Source organism: Ochotona curzoniae, unplaced genomic scaffold (genome assembly GCF_017591425.1).
Source record: "Ochotona curzoniae isolate NIBS_2020 unplaced genomic scaffold, NIBS_Ocur_1.0 contig_3622, whole genome shotgun sequence".
Classification (NCBI taxonomy): Eukaryota; Metazoa; Chordata; class Mammalia; order Lagomorpha; family Ochotonidae; genus Ochotona; species Ochotona curzoniae.
The window spans coordinates 16885514-16910757 of record NW_024465926.1 but is presented as its reverse complement, the minus strand read 5'-3'; positions in this window follow the sequence as shown (position 1 = coordinate 16910757).

Genomic DNA, 25244 nt, shown 5'->3' with positions numbered 1-25244 from the left:
GCTAACATGTTTTTCCCACAGTTGACATGACTGTCATCACATGTTTTGGTTATGACATTAAAATCCAGATCATATGTGTTAAGACAGCAACTTCAATTTTAAAACACTGAAAGTCTTACAGTCTTGTTTCTTAAAGAAGATTTTACATGATTTTTGGCTTAGTAGTTATAGTACAAATGTGTATGAACTTGAAAGTTGCGTCATCTGGCTTCCAGAATAGATCTACCTTCAATAACTCATGACTTTGCACCTTTATTCTACGCCGTATAGATGTTAAAGTGTGCCACAAATAACAGACAGCACCAAAGGCAGCACAACTCTGATGTGTTTGCTATTTTGGCTATACTCTTACGAGGCAGTCTCTCTTTCTCTCTTTCTCCCTCTCTGTCCTTTTCACTTCCACCCACTTTGGGCAAGGCAAATTGCAAATTGTCATTTTGTGAGGATCCTTAGGCTACCTATGGAGAGGATCATGCAGCAAGAAATGAAAATCTACAGCCAAAAATCAGCAAGACACTGTGGCCTGCCAGCAACCAAATGAGTGGGCTTGGCAGTTAACTCTGCACTTCCAGTCAGTCCTGGAGATGGCTGAGACTACAGCCAACTACTTAACTATGACCTTGTAAGAGACTTTAGACCAGCAGCACTCCGTTAGCCACTCCCAGATTCTGACCTAAAGAAATATAATAACAAATTCAGTTAATTTAAGTTACCAGCATTCCCCCCCTTCCTCAAAGTACTGTATTTGTTGATTTAACAATATGAGCAGGGAACCAAGATGTAAGTTGGAAGTTATTCTGAACCCTAAAAATGTGTATCTCTTTCTTCTCTTACAATGGCAGGCCTTTGACGTGGTGGATAGGACCAACATGACACAATCATATTGAAGTAGTTGAGTTTAAGCCTTACCTCAACTCCCATTTCAAGCTCTTGCAACTACGGAACTAGAAAGATAATAAGTGATGGCTCACTTAGCTGAGTCCCTGCTATTTACATGGAAGAGCTGTATTGGGTTCTGGGTTCATAGTTTCTGCCAGCCATCTGGGCAATTAGAGCAATAAACCAGCGGGTGAGGACACACTCCTCTTGCTTCCCCATTTATTTGTCTCTCTTCCTTTATCTCTTTGTCTCTCTAGCTCTCAAGTAAATGAGAATTTTTTTTAAAAGATAGAGAATAAAAAGATCTTGAATTCCAATTTAATAATGGTGCACCACTTCTCTATTCATATTTTAAATGTATGCATGTGATTGTTTTTATATTTAAAATTGTGTATTCTAACTTAACAATTATACATTGTATACATTACATAGTGAGCCTATGAGGACAATTTATTTTCATTCATATATATTGAATGTTAGTGGTTTACTCAAGTAAAACATAGTTGTAGTTTAATCTAACAGTGATGAATTACTGGAGTGAATTCATGCAAACAGGGAAATTGAAATTAAATTCATCACACCAAGGAAAACACTTCCTACCCATGTAAATTAGCAGCTTTTCCGCTAAAATCAATTTGTTTTGGTAAATTATGCAAAAATCCTCAAAGGGCTTAGGTAAGTAATTTATTACACTCTTGGCTGTTTCATAATGTTAGGAAATAAAATGTATTCACACAGTATTAGACAGCATAAGTTAAGAACTTTAGTGACAATTTTTGTTTATTACAATTAATCTAACTTGACTGCACTGTCAGAACACCCACATTATATAATTTTTGTTCTGGCACTTAGAAGCTGCTCCCTACAAAGAGAATCTATCCCTCTGAAAGTACTGATTTTTTCTCCCTGAAATGTTTTCTGGGTTGGTAATTTAGTGCAAAATCCTTGAATTTTGTGGTTTTGAGAAGTCATTTTTCTAAGCCGAGAGGAAAAGAGGCTTGTTCTAGTTTATATTTTGGAATTTATGATAATGTGTTTGTTTAGTAAGAGTTGTATATTGGTGCCACCAAGTCTAACATGGACCTGCAATCATAGGGAATTTTCAGTTACACTAATCTCTTTTGACAGTGGGCTAGGGGATTGATCATTGATAACTGATTCTTCTCTTACCTCAAGTCCACTAATCTATGCCATCTCAATCATCTTATGTCAAATAGATTTGCTACTTTCTATCTTATTACATGATTATGTGAGATCCACTTTAGAAATATCATTTGCTATCCAAACTGCCTAACTCATCACCTAAGTAGGGCCCTTCTGATTTTACTCACCTGTAATCCTAACCTGTGTTTGCCAAACATCGTTTTTCCAAATGTGAACTTGATGCGACAGTCCAGAGGGAGCAATCATTCAACAATTTCCTTTTTTTGACCACAGAATAACATAGATAATCACACGGTGTCCTTTATCTTCACATTAGGATATTAGTGGAATCTTATATCCTCATTCCCTTCTATTTTTTTAAAGACTTATTTATTTGAAAGTCACAGCTATTATAAAGAGATCTTCCATCTGTTGGCTCACTCCCCAGGCAGCTGCAACACCTGGGGCTAAACCAGGCCAAAAGAACGAGGCAAGAGCATCTTCTGGTTCTCCCACACGGGTGGCAGGGCTCAAATATTTGGGCTGCCTTCTGTTACTTCGTCTAGACCGTTAGCACAGAGCTAGATCTGATGAGGGACAGTCTTTACTCTAGCCAGTGGCCATACGTGATACTAACATTATGGCAGTGGTTTAACCCTGACTACACCATGAAGGCAGGCCTGACTCTTCATTTCTAATTAAATCCCTTGTCTATTCTAAATACACCATTGACTGTTTTCTGCACTCTATCCTTATTACTCTTCTGCCCCTGCAAGCATACTTTCTTTTCAGATCACTAAATACTTCTCTCCTCCTGTCTTAGCCTTTTTAGAGCACTGTGTCTGGCATAAAAGCATAGCAAATTATATACAGAAAATTGCATGTGTGTATATATACAGTGATTTCTTTATGAAATAGTTCATGTGAACATTTAAAATGCTTGTCTCAATGCTATGTGCTTGTTAAGACAATATTAATATTGAGTAAAAACTTTTTAAAAACTCAGTGACAGCAAAATAATTTATTCGAGTGTATAAAAATGTCCATAATGTTCCCCCAAGGGCCTGAGCCTAATAGTTAGGTAGTGACCTTATTTAGGTGGCATGGGAAGTTTTCTGTAGTCCAAACCTATAGCTGTATTCCATACTTCTGGCTTTCTCAGCTTTTCTCATTAATCTTGCAGTAAATGATGCTAACACAGGAGTCGTAGGGTGCATCGGCGTCTGTTTAATCTCTGTTTGTGGTCCCCAGTGTGTGTGAGGTTGTAGCAATTAAGGCTATGTGTGTGCTGTTTTGAGGCATCACAAACAAAGATTAATTAGGTTGCAAATGGACTCAGTGACATTGGCAATAAAACCTTTGATGGGCCCGGTCCAAGGTGATTCAGTCTGAGTATATTGATGGAGAGACAATCTCAGAAGATGGGAACTGACTCTGAGAGGCAAACGGAAGGCATCTGGTGCCTGATCAATGAACCTGCCATGGACAAAGTTGCCAGACACTAAAATCTCCTTAATGAAGTATCTTAAGTCGAGCATCAGAATAGTTATCAACAGTTTGATAATCATTCTTGTTTTGCAAGCTGACTTAAAAGGAAAACATAAATTGTGCTCATGTAATCACATATCAGTATTGCGTTAAAATGAAGTCTGATAGCAATCTTATATAACCAGGTTATCATCACCATTGAACAGCTTAGTAACATTTCAGTGATGTAGATAACATTTGAACTTAGTCCCAACCCCATGTGGAACTTTTTTTTTAAAAAAAATCTCCCTATGAATAAAGGAAGAGAAAGGCTGAGATGATCATTGGAATGAGGACAATTAGTTAGTGGAGCAAGAGGCACATTGTCTGCTTCTTCATTCAAATCTCCACTACCTGCCTGGATTTGATAAAAGTAACTCTCAGGCTTCTGACATTTGACTGAGAAATCTAAAATATGTGGAGCCAAGAAAAGAGGGAGGGAGACGCTGGTGGGAAGAATGTGACACCGAAGACAACATACAGTATCTAAGGGGAAAGGAACAGAGAGAAATAACCTGGAACAAAATGTAGAATGGTACTTTAGTGCCTTCCGTTAGTTTGCTTGAAACATCGGATAGTTTAAAGCAGACTTAGTAACATACTTATACGATATTAGAATTCATAAAGAATACAGGGAAAGAATTACATCTTGTGAAGCTTTCCAATATTATTTACAAAAGGATGTATGCTGTCCACTGCACCATCCTCAATAACTGAGGAGGCCCCATGCAGACACATGCACTCCACTGTCAGATCACAGGTCCCAACACTCTCCCCATGGTTGGAATTCTGAGTACAGCAGTTCAGTTTGGGGGAACCCTCAAAGAAATCACACCTGAGGTGATCCCAGACCTAATTCTTGTGTGCAACTGCTAATACAGGGCCCGGACCATTCTATCATCCACAAGAAATAAATGAATAACTCTTAAAAAACCTTTAGCTTTAATTTAAGAAGACATCTTCCTTGAAGGACTGGATTGGTGAACAATGGTAATTTTTATTTTTGGATTATTTGCACATGCCTTTTTTAAAGTCGATTTTAGTGAGAAACAGATGTGACACATCTAAATGGTGAGATAGGAATCAGCAATAACTGCTATTCAGTTTGGCAATTTCCTTCCATCCAAAAATTACCCTAACACATATGTGTCCTTCTTGCTCACAAGATTCTTAAGTTAGTTTTGTTCTGTCTTTCCAATAAAACATAAATCTTAAAAGAACCAGGCATCTGAAACTTGATCTGGATCTCTCATGTGACCGTAAAGGACCCACTTACTGGGTATGTCTTTGTTGCCCCTCTGAGTTTGTACTAATTGGAAAAGAAATCAGAATGGATTGAAAGCTTGAACCCAGGCACTCAGACATGAAATCTGTTTGTGCCCAGAAGCTTTCTGGTTGTTCCAGCAATCTCCTACCCGTGGTGGGATGGATCGTGAAAACCATGACCTCCTCCCCATTTACACACACACTTTTCAAAATTACATTGCACTCTATCAGAGAGTTTTTTTAGAAAAGAGATAGCAGAGGACATGCTATGAAAATAACCAGAGATTCAGTTCAGTAGGGTCACATGAGCCTTTGAGCTGAATTGTAACATCAGTGGTGGTGATTCCAACGCCCTGGCTGAAACCAAAGTGAAATAAAGTATTTAAAATTTCAGGACCAAAGTCACACACACACACACACACACACACATGCCTTTCAGTTGGCAAAAGGGAATCCAATGTTATTTACATCGTAAGATATTGACCATTAAAATCCAAATTGCTTAATTTATCAGTTGGTGCTGAGGTAGAATGAAAAGAGAAAATAGTTGCGATGAGGCTGAGGTGATGAGTCACAAGAATGACACCTGCAGTCATTTGCTAAATCGAGTGATCTCTGCCACGTGATGAGAAAGGTGTGCGTCAATAACCTCCCTGAAATATAAAAGAATACAATCTTATACTGTCACATTGTATTTCACGTAATGAATTTTATTATACAACAGAATCTGTCATGTGTTCTGTATTGTGGTCTTTAAGTATGTTTTTTGAAAAGTCTGATATGTGTGTATGCACATGTATATATATACATATATACATATAGCATACATATATGTATATATGTAATGAGTATATTCATAGCACATATATGTGTCTTATTTAGCTGGAGGTGACACTCCAGAGGAGGCCAGCAGCAGAGGACTTCCGGACTGCTTTTGAGTGACTACGGTTTGTACCTTTGACTTTGAGACGATTCTGGCTTTAGGCCCTTGATTGACCAGAGCACTGCAGGACAGCACGCTGCCCACAAGATGGCACTGGCAAGACAGTGTTTGATGATAAGGGTTGTTGGTGCTTAGGTTTAAACACATTTTTTTGTTTGTTTGTTTGTTTGGCAATTCAATTTTGCATGTCCATCAGAAGAGGATGAGAGATTTAAGAGGCAGATGGAAAGGGAAAAGAAAAAAGAGTGGTACGATTTTTTTTTAGAAGAAATATAGAAAAATTGGGGAGCTGGGTATTTGTGTGCCACAGGCAGGCTTTTTCTCCAAGTGAAAATGTTTTCATAGAATCTCAGTGCTGTTTTTAATGCCTGAGCACCTCTTAGCAGAGCTGCATCTTTTCGGAGAAGCCCCCATCACCATCAACGCTCATATACAAGCATTCTGAATTGTATTTCTGTTCTGATTTTATTTTACTCTCTGTCTATGGCTCTTTGCCTTTTCTTTCTTCTAAAATAACTGTACGGCATCTTTTCTAAAATTAAATAAAAAGCCCCGTGTCAGAGGCACTGTGTTTCCTATATACTAAGCTTCTGATGTAAGAGAGAAGTTAAGGAGAGCATAATGGTTCCTGTGGAGGTAATGTTAGGACGTTGAGAATGACTTTGAACATTCAGCATGTGTGTCTGAGATGTGATGCAATGGAGTATTTTGCTGTTCAGGGTAAGGGCAAAATTTTTAAAAAAATGTTATGGAACCTGCTTCTCCCAAAAACCAAAATATGATTCAGTGTTTTAAATCCCAATGAAAAAGGAGGAAAGAGCTTAATCTGAACTCGCTAAAGCAAATCCTGTGAGTTCACAGGTTTTTAACAACAGAGGAAACTTGAATCATAACACATACGAATAAATACATGGCTATTATTTACATGGCTATTATAAAATACCTCCAACTCTTCTTTGAGAATCTAGGAACATATGAAAGACCAATTAAAGGTCAATCCATACAATCTCATTTCAGTACTGACATGGAAAATGTAGAAAAGCAAACCACATTGTTACAGAAAACACAGTGACCCCAACATCCAGTAGGTAGCAAGCCTGACAACCACGTTAAATGGTATGGTGGCTGGAAAGTGTATCATGTGAAGTCTCATGAATACACATGCTTAATATATCACTGGAACTAAGCTATTCTTATTGTATTTCTAAGTTATTGCAGTATGTAAGCATGCTAGAGAATCCCAAATTTAAGGAGCAAGCTAGCACCTTCCCTATAACTAAAGTTTCACTAAAATTAGTTCACCCTGTGTTCAGTAGTTCAGTAATGAGAGGAACAGAAGGGCCTATGGTTCACATTGCTGGTAAGTATTACGTGGAATTCCTGCTGTGAGATCATGTATCTGTCATTCCCTGTGAGGCCAGACCCCAATTGTCCCTTGTCCCCTTGGCTGCTTGTGGTCTGAAAAATCATCACTCTTGTATGTCCGGGGAGATTTGCAGATTATCCATAGGGTTCATGGTGCAGGACTGTCTCAATGGAGTATAGAGAGAAGGACTTGGGAGTTTGATGTGTTTTTGCAGGGTGGAGACAGGAGGGGTTGCTTTTGGAGCAAGGACATATGTCTGTCTTGGTAAATTGAAAAAAAAAATAAAAGAGATATTTCATATGTTAACTATTTACATGTGAATAGCTACAGAGTCAGTACAACTCACAAAAGTAAGCAGAAAAGAGAGAGGGGATATAAGAAAGAAAATAAAAGGAATAACCAAAAAAGAAAAAGAAAGAAAGAAAACAAATGACAATTTTCTGAGGTCACAAGAAGGCAGGTTCACCATCTTGCTTTGAGAAGATTGGCAAAGGATTTCCAATGCATGCTCCATCTACAATCTGTGGGGGCTATCCGCGTGGCATCTGCCTGTGTCACCCACCTCCTCATAGTTATCGGTACATCCTTCCCCAAATAATTGTACGTAAGTCAGTTGAGCTTTCGTAATTTTGCTCTTAAAAATTAGGTGAACAATTTATTTAGGATCCCTTTTCTGGTTGGGTCATAGCTCCAAGAAAGCTGCTTCTGAAAGGAGATGGAATTCATACAATTATTTTTTTCTATACGACTGAGGAAAACAGTCAAAATGACTTGAAACTTTCCATCTTATTTCCTATTACCTTGGATTGCTTCAAATCCAATATGTACATACTTTATTATTGTGCTGGGACACTTATGGAAGCTTTGGAGATGATAAAAAATAAAGGGGAAAGGGTATGCCTTGTTTTGTTGTGTCGCAAGTTCCTCATAAAAGGAGAACAATTTAAGCAAAGAATAAAATATGTAAGAGAAGTTTCACTAAACAGTCAGATGAGGATGGCAGCATAATCAAGGAAGATCAGAGCCGAAGACAAAGTCCTCTGTAGATTTGCAAATTCAGGCAGGAAGACAAAGTTCCCACACTTCAGTCTATAGGTTGAATCTTGAATTCTCAGTGCCTACGATATTTACTACTGGTCTTACAAGATATTCACTGAGATTGTGAAAAATCAGACAGTTTTTGGAAAAGTGTTCCCTGTCTACTGTATCTATTAATTTTAGGAATATTTTGATATAACATGGCAGTGACTTTTTAAAGAGTTATTTATTTATTCAGGCCTGGCTTGGTGGCCTAGTGGCTGAATTCCTTGCCCTGCATGCACTGGGATCCCATATGGATGCTGGATCTGATCTGCTTTCAGCTCCCTGCTTGTGGCCTGGGAGGGCAGTCCAATGCTTTGGTACCCCGCACTGGTGTGGGAGACCCGGAAGAAGCTCCTGGCTCCTGGATTCGGATTGGCTCAGCTCTGGCCATTGCGATCACTTGAGGAGTGAATCATTGGAAAGGAGATCTTCCTCTCTGTCTCTCCTCATCTCTGTATCTGCTAGTTCCCTTCCCCAAATATGCACAGCAATGGTGGCTGGGCCAAGCCAAACACAAGGACAAGGAAATTCATCTGCATCACCCACATAGCGACAGGGATCCAATTCCTTAGACCATCATCCACGGCTTTCTCAGGTGTGTGAGTAGGAGTATGAATTAGAAATGAACCAGAACATCCAAGTGGGATGCTGAAATTGTGGCACAACAGGTTAAGCCTTCACCCTGAAATATATATATATATATATATATATATATAAACAGATGCTCCAAACAATGACTTATTCCAGCATGACACAACACTTGTATCAATATGAGTGTCTTTATTATTTCCTGATATGTGTTAATTAATTAATAAATTTAGCAAGCACTAAATGTCAGTCATGCAATGATCCCTTAGCAATATCTTATAATGTTGCCTTGAATTTATTATATTGCTCCATTTTTAGGGCAAGTGTTATTAGTCATTTATCATAGAGATGCAAAATGTGTCTTTAAAATAAATTTACTTGTGTCAAGTATTATCCAATGTGCAAAAATAGTAAATAATTAGCAGCAAATTACTACTTAGTGATAGATAGCTAGCAACAGAGCTCATGACAATCAGGAGATTGGGAAAAAAATTGAATCATAATTACGGTTCTGGGTCAGGGTGGTTAGTTGCCACTGTACCAATTTTGCATTAAGGGAATGTTAAATGAATAGATGCTAGGATTTCTCCCTACTATTAAATTACAATGTCCTGACAGCAGGGCCTGGGCATTGATTTTATTTTTTAATTCCCTCCTGTTATTTTGGTGTGTAAGTAGCACTGAGGACTACTAAGATGAATGTGAATTTTAAGGAATGAAAAATAAATACAATGACATCAAAAGTAACCACAGAGAGGTAGAAATAGTGATGTGACAATATGAAAGTACTATTTAAGTTTAAAATTTAAATTCCTCCCTTTGAAACAAATAACAATTCCAAATACAGAACCCCAATATCTGAGCATCTGGACACATTCTACTGGAACCAAACTTAGGTTCAGCATTAACTTAATTTGTCACCTCGGACAAACCACTTGACATATCCATGTACCAATGCTTGTTTTTATGAAATAAAAGGCGAAGGCAATTTGACATGGCTTATCCCCAAAAACTGCAAATCTTTTTTTCACTGGAAATAACCAATGTTCCCTGTTTAGTTGAGGATTCACTATGGTAATTAAAATTCGAGTCATAGATGTGGTGCATAAGGTCTTGCTTCACTTTCATTGTTTTGGAGAAACATGCTGAAAACTAATTTTTCTCCCCTGCATTGACAGTTGAGCCAGCAAGCAACCTTCCAAAAAGCCTTACTCATGGCAAGATAACTAGCTTGAGTATGCACGGGGAAGACATGGTTGATCTGGTAATGAGAACCGTGGAAAATTGCATTGGTTTTCTTTTTTGACCTCCCTTTCCATTTAACCATTTGTCAATATTGGAGGAAGCAAGCTGTAGAATGCAATTTTTCAGTAACTGGGAAAAGGAGAACTTGTCCAGGACAGGGGGGTTGGACTATAATTTTGACATAAAATCAGAACTTTAAGTAAAGTGGTTCTTCTCGAGTCTGTGCTGAGTGTTAAGTCCATGGGCTCAAGCCTGTACTTCGAATTGGCAGTTCACTGATTTTGTGGCTGACCGCACTCCCCTTGGGCTTTGGTGCCAAATCTGACACACTTCCTCTTTTTATGTTTCTCCCATCGAATCTTTCTGTCTTTCAAGGACTGCTTCTATGGAACAACTCATAAAGATCACAACACAATTTTTATCTATTGAAAGCATTGGGTGCTCATCAACATATTCAGTGTCATACAGCTATCATGCCCTAGTGCCCATGTCTTTGTCTCTCTTATGCGTGAGACCAGGTTCTTCAAGGTCACTGCATTTTGTTGTCTTCCTAGAACCTGACACAGTGCCTGATACATCACGGACTCCGGTGGCTCCTAGGAGGCAGTTGTAAATGTTGATTAAAAAAAAAAAAAAACACAGAACATCCCCAAGGATCTGATATTTAAAAACCATGCAATTTCCACAATAGAAAAACACACCTATTGTAAAATCCGACTATAATCTATTCTCAGACAATTGGTACTCAGTTCTTGAAGGTAGGATTGGCAAAATATGACATATTGGGCCTGGCACATGGCCTAGTGGCTAGAGTCCCTGACTTGCATGTGCCAGGATCCCATATCGGTTCCTGGGAGAGCAATAAAGGATGGCCCAAAACCTTGGAACCCTTACCTGAATGGGAAAACAGGAAGAAACTACTGGCTCCAGGCTTTGCATAGGCTCAGCTCTGGCCATTGCAGCCACTTAGGGGAGTGAATCAGTGGATAGAAGATCTTTCTGTTTCTCCTTATCTTTGTAAATCTGATTTTCTAATAAAAATAAATAATTAAAAAAAAAATTTACGCCAAACTCAGGTATACAGAGAGGAGGAGAGACAGAGAGGAAGATCTTCCGCCTGATGATTCACTCTCCAAGTGACAGCAATGGCCAGTGTTGCGCCAATCCGAAGCCAGAAGCCAGGAGATTCCTCCAGTTCTCCCTCACCAGTGCAGGGTCCCAAGGATTTGGGCTGTCCTCAACTGCTTTTCTAGGCTACAAGCAGGGAGCTGAATGGGAAGCAGAGCTGCCGGGGTTAGAACCAACAGCCATATGGGGTCCTGGTATGTACAATGTGAGGATTTCAGCCGCTTGGCCATCGTGCTAGGCCCCAAAATAAATAAATCTTGAAAAAATACCTGATATATTGTGAATGGTGATCAGTTGACTATAGTTAGTGAGATTATTGAATAGAGAAGAGTATTGACAGTATATTGAGGATAAAAACAATTACGTTGGTAAAGAATGATATTTACCAAGGGCACTATTAACAAAATATCTAGGAAACAGCTTCATGTCTTTTTGAACAATGTCATACTAACTATACAGCACTTAGACTTAGATAATTGAGATGTATTTGCTTGGGCAAATACTTCAGAAGTGGCTGGTTGTCTGTAAAACAATAAGTTAACCTGTGGGCTTGGCATGATTTACATATAACAATATTCTAATTTTTAAACTGATTGTTTTGCAAGTGCATTTCACAGTATGTGTGTGTGTCTTTGTGTGTACTTCCTCCAAAGAGAGGTTTATAAAAATAACATAGTAGGAATTTATGCTCCAGATAGATGATGTGCCGACTGTCTGTCATGACCTCTTAGAAAGCTAACATGGTATTTTCACATAAATATTGACATCAGCCATAGCCCCCTTTTCTTCTTTAAGGTCTATACACTTCAAATTCATATGCCCTGTGGTCTGATAATTGTCCTTATCCATCTGTCTCTGCTTTTGAAATGAGCTTTTCAACAGCAGAAGTTGTGGGTGAGCTCTGTGTTCTCTAATGCATACACAGATGATAATAATGCGCATGTGTGTGTGGTGTAAATTAGACATGTGTATTATGATTTGCTAAATCAATGAAAGTTAGTATGAAATGTTATTTACTTGGCTCACATTAGGAAGTCTCTCTTTTGCATAGTCGCTACTAGATGGGACTCATGTAATGAACTTCATTTAGTGTTTATGAGCCACCCTATTTGGGATGTCCAATCCCGTGCCATTTCCCTTTATTCTGCCATTGACCTAGTTTAGCCTAAAGAAAACAACAATATTCAGGGCAGAAAATCCTGGTTTGTCTGCATCTAAGAATGGAAAGTGCAGAAAGCATCATAAACATTGATTATAAAAGTGTGTCAGTGAAAAGCAAAAATAGAAGGACAATACTTTTCACCCCAATATGCATATACACATGTATAACCATCAATAGCTGCTAAATGTCCCATTTGCCAAAGATGTAATAAAAGGTTTAGATAATTGAAATTAATTTATGGAGATTAGATACATTGGATAATCTGAAATTGAATCAAATGGAGGAAAGGATAAAGCAAAAGATTAGATGGAGTCAGAACTTATTTTTCTATTTTTAAAATGTCTTGGCTTACTGAAGATAATAGTTAAATGTGGGAGTACTTAATTAGATCTTGGGAATTTTAAGATGGCAGCTTTGGTAGATAGATCTCGAAGAATGTGGATAGATCCTCTTCACCACTTAAAAAGTGCATAAAAGGGCAGAGAAAGCATTTGTAGCTGACCAACAGTACACATTCTGCTCCCACATCTTTAGGTCAATTTTGTTAAGGAGCTGCTGTAGTTCTTCAAAGTTCAACAAAACACACACACACACAAAAATCTCATTTTCATGTTAATGATGCCTACATTAATAGATTCAGAATTTTAAAAATTATTCCAAGTTGAAGCTTTTGTTTTACACAAAGAACATTAGTCTTGGTGTCAGAGAGCCAGATTTTCTTATGGTAGATCTATATTTAAATATGATAATTAATGAGTTGGAGGATTTGCTTGACTTTTAGGAATTTCTTCATGGCAACAGGTGTAGATTGAAGAATGTTACTTTAAAAGAAGTAATGATTTTCTGTGAAAACACATTGAAAGATTTGTTTACTGTTCATCTGAGAGAAGGCAGATGGGGGGAGGGAAGAGAGAGTCAATCTTTCATCCTTTGGGTCACTCCCCCATTGGTCATGACAGCTCTGTATGTGCCAGACCCACGTTAGGAACTCATGAAAGAAATGACCGACTTCTTCTCTGTCATGGACTGCAGGGAGCCATGTTTTGGGGACATCTTTCTCTGCATCCTCCGGAATATTAGAAGCAAGTAGGCCTGAAGGCATGCGGCAAGCATTCCAACTGACACTGATAAGGGATACTAACATCACAGGTGGCAGCCTAATCCAACAAATCACATTATGTCCTGAAAATCTTGGAAAAGGAAGAGAATTTCAAAGTATGTGTGCAGTGCAGATATCAGCTTGCTGGAGATAGTAAGCCTGCACACACTTGCCATTTATTAACATGTCAAGAGAATATTGGCCTTTTACCCATTATGTTTCTGAAGAATCCAGGAAAAGTTTAGCTGTTAAGTTATATGATCGGGAAACTACATGTTTGGCTAAACCTGAAATTAACCAGGACACTGTGTGCAATCAGGGAGCAGGTTGGCCCAGGTACTGATTTGAACTGGCAAGGACAGAAGCTCCAGCTGATACATATTAGCCATCCTAATAGTATCACCTGTCAAGGAGTCTTTTCTATTGAGAAACACTTTGGGCTTCCAATATTTATGCACCAGAAGAAAGAACAATCTAGAAGCAATGTAATGAAGTATTTATTCTACTTTACTATATTGAGAAAATCCATTTTAAATAATTTAAATTGGATACAGAGGGCCTGACATAATGACACAAGTGGCTAATCTTCCACTTCCAAGAGCTGAAATCCCATATTGGCACTGGCTTGTGTCGGAGCTGCTCCACTTCCCGTTCAGCGCCCTGCTTGTGGCATGGAAAAGCAGTAGAGGGTGGCCTAAAGCCTTAAGACTGCACCTGTGTGGGAAAGCTGGAAGAAGCTCCTGGCTCCTGGCTTTGGATGAGCTCAGCTTGTTCTAGGTACTTGGAGAGTGTACTAGTGGATGGAAGATCTTTCTCTTTTGTCTTTGTTTCTCTCTGTAAATCTGCCTTTCCAACATAGATTTAAAAAAAAAATCACTGAGCTTCCAATTCTTTTCATGGAGGTAACTCTACACAATGAAATGCAATGAGGTGGAGAAGCTTTTCTAGGGCATCTGGGGGAAAAAAAAATACCTGGGCACATTATTCAGCTTGTTGTTCCTGCAAAAACAAAAAAGGACATTGGTTACTACTTTTTAAAATTTGTGAATATTAGGAAAAAATTAACATTAATTTTACTGGCTTCAACTTCTGGACGGTATTTCCACCCAAATATCCAGTCTTGGCCATCATGTCATGTTTATGTGTTCCCTGTGTGCTTGTTTTCCTCCCGGATTATTTATTTATCCTGAGAATTACTTTATTGTTTGAAATTCAGACAAGTAGATGTGTTATGAATTGAAAGTCATAGCATATTGAATGAGTGGAAAATACTTAGATAAAGCAGACATACAGCAATATATATATATTTTTTTGAGCTGATGAGGACCTTTGAAACTTAAGTGTCTTTTTTTGAATTGCCTGATGAAATAAACAGATTTTGAAAATTTAGAACTTTCAATTCTATTCTTTATTAGCACTGTCATTAGCATTTCAGTGTTGGCGTTGCTTTCTCTAAAATTTAAAAAGGGTAGAGAAAACATTTCAGCTATTAATTTCAGTTGTCACTTGGAACACATATAGTCAATGAAAGAAAGGGATTGAAATTCTTCAGTCATTCGCTGGAGGACCAGGCAATCTTCTCTGTGAATACCCTGCAGCCGAGATGGCCAGCAGGTGCATCTCATTTGCCGATCGTGATTGATAGTGGTGGCTGATAGCGAGCTATTCTGAGGAAATACTGTGATAATAGATGAAGCAGCAAGATGTCATTGACAATTAGTATTCTTCAATTGGTGGGAGGTGACTGTGAAAGAAGCAAGTCCTACGTTTCCATGCAAAATGACACCCTTTTATGCCTATTTCCAAGGGCATATGCATTTACCCTAATATTTCTGTTTGGATAAATTATCTTTCATTAAGATTTACATGTGCTTTTTTTGATGTGCACTGACTGATAAAGCTTTGATTAAATGAGCTAATCATATTAAGGTAAGAATGCTGCTCTTAGCTAAAGCTCAATATTGAAACTTTCTCTCTGTGTTACTATTCCAGTAAAATTGAGAGTGCACAACTTGTGAGTTTGGGTTTTCTTGATAATATATATTAAAACTAAGGATTATATCTTTCAGGGCCCGGCATGATAGCGTAGTGGTTAAAGTCCTCGACTTGTACGTGCCAGGATCCCGTATGGTCGCCGGTTCTAATCCTGGCAGCCCCGCTTTCCATCCAGCTCCCTGCCTGTGGGCTGGGAAAGCAGTCGAGGACGGCCCAAAGCGTTGGGACTCTGCACCCTTGTGGGAGACCTGGAAGAAGCTCCTGGCTCCTGGCTTCACATTGGCTCAACCCCAGCCGTTGCGGCCGCTTGGGGAGTGAACCATGGGACAGAAGATCTTTCTCTCTCTCCTCCCCTTTGTATATCCGCCTTTCCAATTAAAAAAAAAATACATCTTTTAGAAAGATAGACCTTGGCATAATGATGGTTATCCCTTAACTGGAAGATTTAAAGCAGGTGCTTGTTACACAAATATCAAGCTTTACTGGATTGCATATCTCTGTAGTTCCGTTAGTCACATCACTCTGTTTATTTCTGTGATTTACTGTCCCGACAAGTGTCAGATCTCTCTTTCAGCTGACCTCTCACCTCGTTATTCAACCAGACTTCAGGCTTGATTGTTCCTTTCTCTGTTGAATTTATCCTGGAATTACATCAGGCTTTGCTTCTCCCACGAATCCCAAACCTAAGAGATCTCTTACATTTTTTTCTAGGATTAAGACTACCCAGGGTTCTTCAATACACTAGCTCTTTCTGTCTATTGATTCCAAAATGCATTCTGAGATTTGAATATTATTTATAGACATTGCCTACATGGTTGGTCAACACTGCTGTTTCTACTTGGTAATTGTTAAATTATTCATGTAGAGCGTTAAACTTGTGATTCTAAAATAAATAGAGTATATCATGGGACCCTGCACCCACTTGTTAGACCCAGTACAATCTCCTGACTCCAGCAGGTTCATTATTTGGAGAGTGAACAAGTGGATGGAAGCTCTCTTTCTCTCTCCATCTCTTTTTGTAACTTTTGCTTTTCAAATAGAAATAAAAACATTCTAAAAAAATACTTTTAGCTTTCATTGGTCGTGTAATGGGAAGAGGATCTTTGTCCAATAATTTGCAGATATGTATCTTTGCCGAATTCCCATTCTGGATAATGGAATTAGTGCAGCTAATACTATGGTAAAATGCAGTTTTAAAACAATCTAGAAACAGACTTATATACTGCAGGTCATAAACACAAGGACACAAACATTTTGTATCAGAGATATCATTGCTTTGTTTTGCATGGGTGCATATCACCATACTTATTCACCAGGAATAAGTGACTCTTCTGCAGTCATTTGACATGTTTCCTGATTAGACTCTCTTCCTTAAGCAGAAGTTAACAGGGAAAAATATGAATGAAATCTAGTCCCATAAACCTGAGATGAGAAATCCATAACACAAAATTAACAGAGGAATGTTGGCAAGAAGCCCCAGCTAACTTGAATAAAAAGATATAAATATAGAATTGGGTTTCTAGAATATTCATGCATTGGTATGTATTTGGAGTGAATAAAGGATACAATCACAGCACATGCAATTCATCAAATGATAGAGTTAAGGACAGTAGTTTTAAGTTTTCATGCAATTGCACATATCTATTAATCTAATTTTGCATCTTGATGTTCATGGGATGACCTAATAAAATAATATAACACAGTTTATAATATAATTTATGATAACAGATAGCATATCTCAGATATAAGTGGACACAGTGGTAATTGACTTTTTAGAGACTTATTTATTTTTACTGGAAAGACAGGTTTATAGAAAGAAGGAGACAGAAAGATCTTCTATCCTCTAGTTCACTCCCCGAGTGGGTGCAATGGCTTGAGCTGAGCTAATCTGAGGCCAGGAGCCAGGAGATTTTTCTAGCTCTCCCACATGGGTTCAGGGACCCAAGGCTTTGGGCCATCCTCCATTGCCTTCCTAGTCCACAAGCATGGATCTGGATTGGAAGCAGAGCAGCTGGGACACTCGCTGGAGCCTTTAAGGATGCCAGTGCTTGGAGATGGAAGGTTAGCCAATTGAGCCACCATGCCAGTCCTGATATTTTAAGCAGTATTTTTCTGGTTTTGTTCCCTTCACATATGTGCACTTTAAAGACATTTCAAACATTTGTGATTTTTGTTTGTTTCCCCAATAAGTGTGATTGCTATGTTCATATTGTAAGAGGCCAGCAAGGCAATAAAATATCCTCATTCTAAAAATTAATTTCATATCTCGGGGAAGACAGTGAGATGGTACTTATAAGTCATTTTTCTAATGGTTTATTATTCTGAAGTCAGTAAATGTCAATAATCCATTAGCATGTGAGCGTTAATGTTCATGCAATAATCACCTCCCGTCCTCACAATGCCATTGAGTGTGTTAGCATCTTCACCTGCCGGCATTTTCAGGTGGTAAAGGTAGAGAGAAAACAAATCGAAATTAAATAAGAAACTAAAGTCCAATATTCATTATTTGGGATGCTAATACATCATGTGTGAAGTGCAGAGGCAAGTTTTTTTTTTTAATTTAAATTTCATCTTGATTTTTAAAAAATAACTTTAGCTTCAGGACATCTTATGGGTTAAGTTTCACTGGTAAACTACAAACCTCTGCTAACTCAGAAACTCTGGCTTCCCAATATAAGCCATTTGATGAAAAAAAAAATCTGCTTACTGAGACGGGGTTAGAGCTCACACCAAGAAACCTAACTGCATGATTCCACACACATTCCAGAAACTACATCGTTGCATCATTATCAACCTTTCATAAAGAATTCACAACATAATCTGAAGATACTTCCTTCAGGGGGAAAAACGAATGTGGGGTTCCGTGTTCTGCTACCTGCCTATCACTGAAACAACACCCCTCTGGTGTTGGCTGTTTCTGACTTGGTGCCTGCCTCGGCCTCCTGACGTCACGTTCTTGCTAATGCTGGAGCTGAGAGGCAGCATGTAACACCTTAAGGAACTGCTTCGCATCATCACCTGGGAGCCCTAAGTCCCCCGGCTCCTGCCCTCGGCTCAGTGAGGGCAAGCACTCTCTTTCAAATAAGTAAGTAAGTTTTCAAAATACTAAAAAATAAATTTCCTTAAAAGATGTGAAGATCTCCCCCAGAGCAATAGGAACCAAGGTGCTTTAGCCATCACCAGCAGCCTGCCTGCGTGTCCATTAGCGAGAATCCAGTTAGGGAGGAGAGTATCAGGCACTCCAGCATGCAAGCCAGCAAACTCAGTAGTAACATAACCATTGCACCATATAGCTGCCACGGTTTTTATGATGTATCTGAAGCATTCAAAGCAATGTTTTCTTAATGTGCAGCATGTTGTTTTTCTCTGTACATTTTCAAGATGTTTGGCTTTATCTTTGACTTCCATCACGTTTGTGATGCTCTGTCAAACCAGAGTTTGCTTTCAGCTTATAATCACCAAGCCAGGCTCTTTCCTCGCTCTTTTCCACAATTGCTTACTTATTTTATTCAGAATCACTATATATTTCATGGATATATTTTCTCCAGTGCTTGCAATTTGCATCAGGATTATTTTGACGTAACATGGAATGCTACTCTGATTGAAGTGTAAATTTTGCGTTTTTGTATTTTGTACACACCCCAAAATGTCACTAGAATAACGTACATCATTCATAATATAATTATTTACATAAAAAAGTAAAATCTACATCCTTATCAGAATGCCTCAGTGTTATGTTAGATATAATAAATGTTTATGCATATGTAACATGCTGAAAATATTTATGTGTGCAATATGATGCATTATTATTTATAAGTAAATAACAATATAGAGATGCATTAATATAAACATAACAACTATTTATACAACCATATATATGAAGCATATTTATGTATCTTTCACAATAATATACCAGTATGAGCTTGTAAAAGAGTACATGGGAATGAATTGAATTGGGATCTGCTATAATTATCTCTTTCAGTCAGTGATGGCAAAGTCAATAACAATGTATGTCAGAATCATTAGTTTCAGAAAGTCCTATTTCTATTACCCTCCTTGTTAATACCAATGAAAGATGAAAGATTCCGGCAGTCTTTTATGAGTCTGTTTGGAAATTGCACAGGGAAATTCAGTTGTGCTTTTGTGGTCTCCAAATCACAAAAGCCCAACAAAATATAAGAAAGTTACTGCTCTTTTCTTGGGAATAAACATTACCAACTGACCGTGAGGCGATCATGAACACCCAGAAAACCACAATGTTCGTGACTCCTTCCAAGGTCATTTCAAAGCCCTGTTTTGGGCGGTGGGAAAGGCTGATTTTACTTATCACAATGATGCGCAGCCAACAGACAGCCGTCCTGAGCAGATTCTTCTGATTGATTGATGGAGAATCTGTGCTGGCTCAACAGTTTTTGCAGTCTCCAGTGCAGACCTGTTAACGTGACGCAGTAGCACGTCCTCACTGCAGATGAAGTTTCCGTTGTCTTCTAGGGACACCAAACTCATCCTGCGTGATCCGCTGTCAGTCACACCGTCACACCTCGTTCTTCCAAGTCTCAGAGTTCGCAGCAGGTCATTACTCAAACATCACTCAACATCCGTAAGCTTTGCTTATGTTGGACTCCTCTTACTGAGGACTGACACTGCACATCAATGAGAACCACATAGTACTCAAGGATGCAGCTGTGTCATAGTTTCCAAGGTGAACTTCAACAGAACTTCTCTAGATAAACTACCAGGCCATTATGGTAATTTCTCTAAATCCAGTGCTTTCATCTGTGCATTCTGCAAATATTCATTTAATGCTAACAATAAGCCAAGGAAATGATGATGTTTGAGAAATTTAAGAGAGATGGAGACAAGCATACTTGTAATTTAAAGCAAATGTAAAATATAACAGTAGCATTTGATGCACACAATGCAAGCACAAACACCAGGTAAGACAACAGTGTGTATCTCTCAACAATATTAGCATCTGATGGGAGAAATTTCTCAGCTTTCTGGCTAAGGTCAAGTGAATGGGGGACTTATATTTATAATTAAATATGGCAAGTGTCATTGGAGTATAAGGAAATACAGAAAGCAAAAGGAAATACATGGGATACTCATGTTAATGAGATATTGATATGTAAGAGTACAAAAATATTGAAAAAAGGACATAAGAACATGTTTCCGGGCTGAACAGCAGTATAAGAAGTAGCATATAAATATCTCTTGCCTGGAATGAGCAGAAACCCACATGACCAAAACAAACCAACAGAACTGAAATACTGAATACATTGTCCAGTCTACAAGCAGAGGCATATTTTTGTCAGACTATGAATTAATTTTCAATCTATTTTTTTTTTGAAACTCACCACAAATTGAATATTTGAATTGTTGGATATCTATAAGTAAGGAATCAAGTTACTTTATTTATTTATAAATGTTTTCTTCAACTTGAAGGAAGTGGATCATTCTTTGTTTTGGACCTGCCACAATCTAGGTGTTGAACTTCAGCTTAGGATTTCTACTGTCATAAGTTTTTAACTAAATATCCATTGCTTTTCGATTCTATATTACTTTAGTAATGCACTTAAGATAAGCAATACATTTTCATCTCTAGTTCTGAAACAAGGCTGAGTAACGATATCATTTGGAATGCCTAATTATTTATTGTTCACACTCCAACCTTGTATCATCATTCAAATGCAACTAACGAAGACACAGGCTCAGAGAAAATAATCAGTCATGATTGCAAGCAGAATCGCTACAGTTTCTCAAATGATTAGTATGTAGCCTTCATTTTTCTGAGTACTCAACAGACAGCTTCCCATGCAATGCTAACCATAATCACGCCAGCAAGTGTCATTCTATATGTTTTCTAGATGAAGATTTAACTTATAGAGGGATGTGGAACTAACAAAGGTAGATTAGTCGTGAAACTCAGTACTGGGATTCAACGGGCATGGCTTACAGATAATTCCTTCAAGGAACTGTATATTCCTGATGCTGTGAGAATGACCCAGAGACTGTGGCCGCCTTCCTATCTATGCTAATCTTTAAAAACATAAAGGTGATAATGCCAACAGCTGGACTTTCTAAGCAGAGATGGTGGACCCAGCTGATTTCACCTATCTCAAACTTACCCATCGCCACAGAGTTTTCAGCATAGAAAGCTCAGTTTTTTGGACCACTGGGTCTCTGAGACAGGTGGGTAGGTAGATGGAGGCTGGGCCAAAACTCTTAAGAATTTCAAGGGTTGCCAAATAGGGCAAGTGGCGTATGGTTATTTTGACGACAAAAGAAATTTACTGGGGCTGGCATTGAGGCACAGCAGGTAAAGCTGCTGCCTGCCATGCCTGTATCCATTATGGGCGCTGGTTCATGGCCTGGCTTCTCCGCTCCCAATGCAGCTCCTTGTGAATGGGCTGGAGAACAGCGGAGGATAACTGAAATACCCAAGTCCCTGCCCACCCCCATGGAGGACCCAGGAGAAATCTTGATTTGGCCTGCTCCAATGCTGGCTGTTGTGGCCCTCTGGGGAGTGAATCAACAGATGGAAGTCCTCCCTGTCTCTCATCACCCCTCTCTGTAACTCTGATTTTCAAAATAAATTCATCTATTTTTAAAGTTATTTAGTTTGGGCTTGATGAGATGGCACAGTAGCTAAATCATCACCTTGCATGGACTGAGATCCCAAATGGGCTCTAGTTCATGTCCCGGCTGCTCAGTTTCCCATCCAGGTTCGTGCTTGTGGCCTGGGAAAGCAATTGAGGATTGTTCAACATTTTGATGACCGAAAGCCCTGTGTGGCAGACCCGGAGGAGGCTCCTGGCTTCAGATAGTCTCAGTTCCTGCTATTTCAGTTACTTGGGGAGTAAACCAGCTGACAGAAAATATTTCTGTCTCACCTTCTATTTGTAAACCTGCCTATCCAATAAAAATAAAGAAATCTTTTTTAAAAAGTTATGTAGTTATTTATTATAGCCAAATGATAACAGTACTTAATAAAATGTTCATTTGAAATGACATTAATAAAAGCCTAAGTTGCTGGCTATCTCTCCTAGTCATAGCTCAGTGTCTGTAGATGCAGTATCTTAATGGAGTCATATTCTGTTTATTATTGTTATGACTTAGTGTGTTTTATAAACCCTGCCTTTCTCCTTTCTCACTTTCATACAGTATTGTTCGTAACTTATACATCCCCATTCAGCTAACATGTGTGTGAAATATTAGAGAATGCAGTTAGATTAATCTGATATGTAGAGAACAACAGCAGAACAATAATGACGTTGGAAATGTATTTGTCTTGTGTGGTGGGCTCAGCTACTGACAAATTTTAGCAGAGGTTTTATTTAGTCCACAGTATGATGTAGTATGACTTTTTTTTTTCTGAGTGGGGTGGCACCACATGGATCTTTTACGAAATCCCAAAGAATAAGGTTGAATCCATTTTTTGCTTTTCTGCACCTTCAATTGTAATTATTATCAGTAAAACAGCTTGCAGCCAAGATCATTTTTGCCTCCAATTATTTTCTAAAGTTCTTCATTTTACTTTTATAAATTCATATGTAGCACATGAGACATACACTCAATAAATGTTAATCAGCCACCATGGATAATCTCTCACTTTCTGAATTCTTTATGACAGTTAACCCATATTACAAGATATTAACTATAATATCCATAAAAGATATTCAGTAATGAAAAGATGTTCTCATTAGAATATGCCATAAATACTTGAACAATATAACCAATAAACCAATGAGTACAGGGAGGATTATTTTATGAATGGATAAATGGATAGTGGCTTGGCAGTCAAGAACAGAGCAGAAGTCACTGCTTCTGAATGGAAAATCATTTCTAACACGTGGGTGGCCCATCCAACCACCTGGGGCACTTTTCTGTGCCAGGATTCAGCCACAGGTGGTGCAGGCTTTGTTCCATCATCTTTCTAAATGCTTCTTCACCTGCAGTTGTCTGTGTGCCATCCTGGGGTGAGCAACCTCAGCCTCTGGCTGTGATCATTTCTCCTGGACATGCCGCTTTTCTGCTTGTCGAGTCGCCCGACGTCGCTATACTCACATAAAATGAATAATCAGCACTTCAAGAAGCCTTTTTTTTTTTTTGCTTCTAAAATGAGTTTATTATGGGTTTATTTTTCATTGCCTATCAAACAGATGTTGCCTGCTCTCGGAGGAATTTTCTGCACTTCCCAGTCACTGTGGCAGGGTGCACTGCCAGCTGCTCAGTGCTCTGTAGAGCTGCTCATGAATGCCAGGGAGGTGAGCGGATCTGCCTCGGCAATAGGAAGGGAATCACAGTATTGCTGAGCGTGGCGGGACACGGGGTGGCTGTTATTTCAAAATGGAAAAATGCAAACAAGTACAGAACAGATGCAGACAAGTTTCAACTGCTGTGGAAGCAGCTTGATGCAGTAGAAAGAGCATCCGATTTGGAAGCACGTCGACCTGGGTTGAAATCCCAAGTGCGCCACTCTCAGGCTTCATGAGTTGAAGTCTGTCTTACTTCTAAATTACAAATTTTAACACTTACACATCACAATTACTGTGTGGGAAAAATATATCCCTAATGGGTGATAGAGGATCAATAAATATTAGCTGATCTACCCTTTCCAGAACACTATTAAACTGAAATATTGAATCAAGCTCTTTTTAATACTGTTGGTTAATAATACTTTTTAGACATATATCTCTCATCCAGTTGTCTATGTGTGTATGTTCAGAGCAAGGTTCCTGCGTCTCTATCTGTCTATCTCTCTGCATTTACATATATCTAGTAAAATATCTTATTACTTAAAATGTTTAGAACTTATGGAGGAATATGATGAATCTAAGTTTCCAGTTAATTAACATTTGTTATTTTCTTGTTTGTATAAACACTGTGAACATTTTCACATGCGTACTCTGGCACATCTTGGTGCATTTGTATGATAACGATTTTAGGAGAAATGTTAATGTAATTACGAGAGATGTTAGCAAACTGAATTTCCTGACACCAAATTTATATAACTATACCTTATTTCATGAAGTCAATTCTGTTGTATAAATTATCTTGCCCATTTTCATCAACAATATTTAAAAATCATTTTCTCAATCTTAATAATTATTACACATAAATGTAGGATTTAAATTCTTCCTTTATGTAATTTCGTAGTGGAAGATATATGGAATGTATTAATATATTCTCATTGGCGATTTTCGTGACTCTGTGGGTTAGTGATGAGCAGAGTTGCAGGTGTACCATCTTCTCTGTTTGGTGAGAGATTAGCAAGTTCTAGAACTGAGTTGTAAAGACGAGTTGACAACTGTGACAGGTAATGTTAGTGTTCATCAAACACCAATGTGAAACTACATTTTCTACCTCCTTTGCCAACGAATGGACCTTCAATGTGAAATAAATACACTGTAGTAGGCCGTATAGACACAGGTTATAATTAACTACCATTATTAAAATAATGTCAAAGCGAATTTGCTGAATCCATGAGTCAATGATAAAAAGACATTACTCTTGTTATACCATGGGTTGTCTATGTGTGTAAGCAGTGTAACAATTTATGTATGTATATATATATACACGCACACATATATATATATATATATATAGTCAAGCAAATGTATGTCACATAATCTATGAATGTTTCCATTGCATCTCACAGTCTTGTCTGTCCTCTGGTTCTCTAGTCATAAAATAATTTACGCACTCCTGCACCTTTCCTGAGTGTCCACTCTGAAATCCAAGACATATAAAATGAAATGAGGGAATCAGCTATCTTTATGAAAACTGTTATAACCCTTGCCCAAACTCATGCTAGACT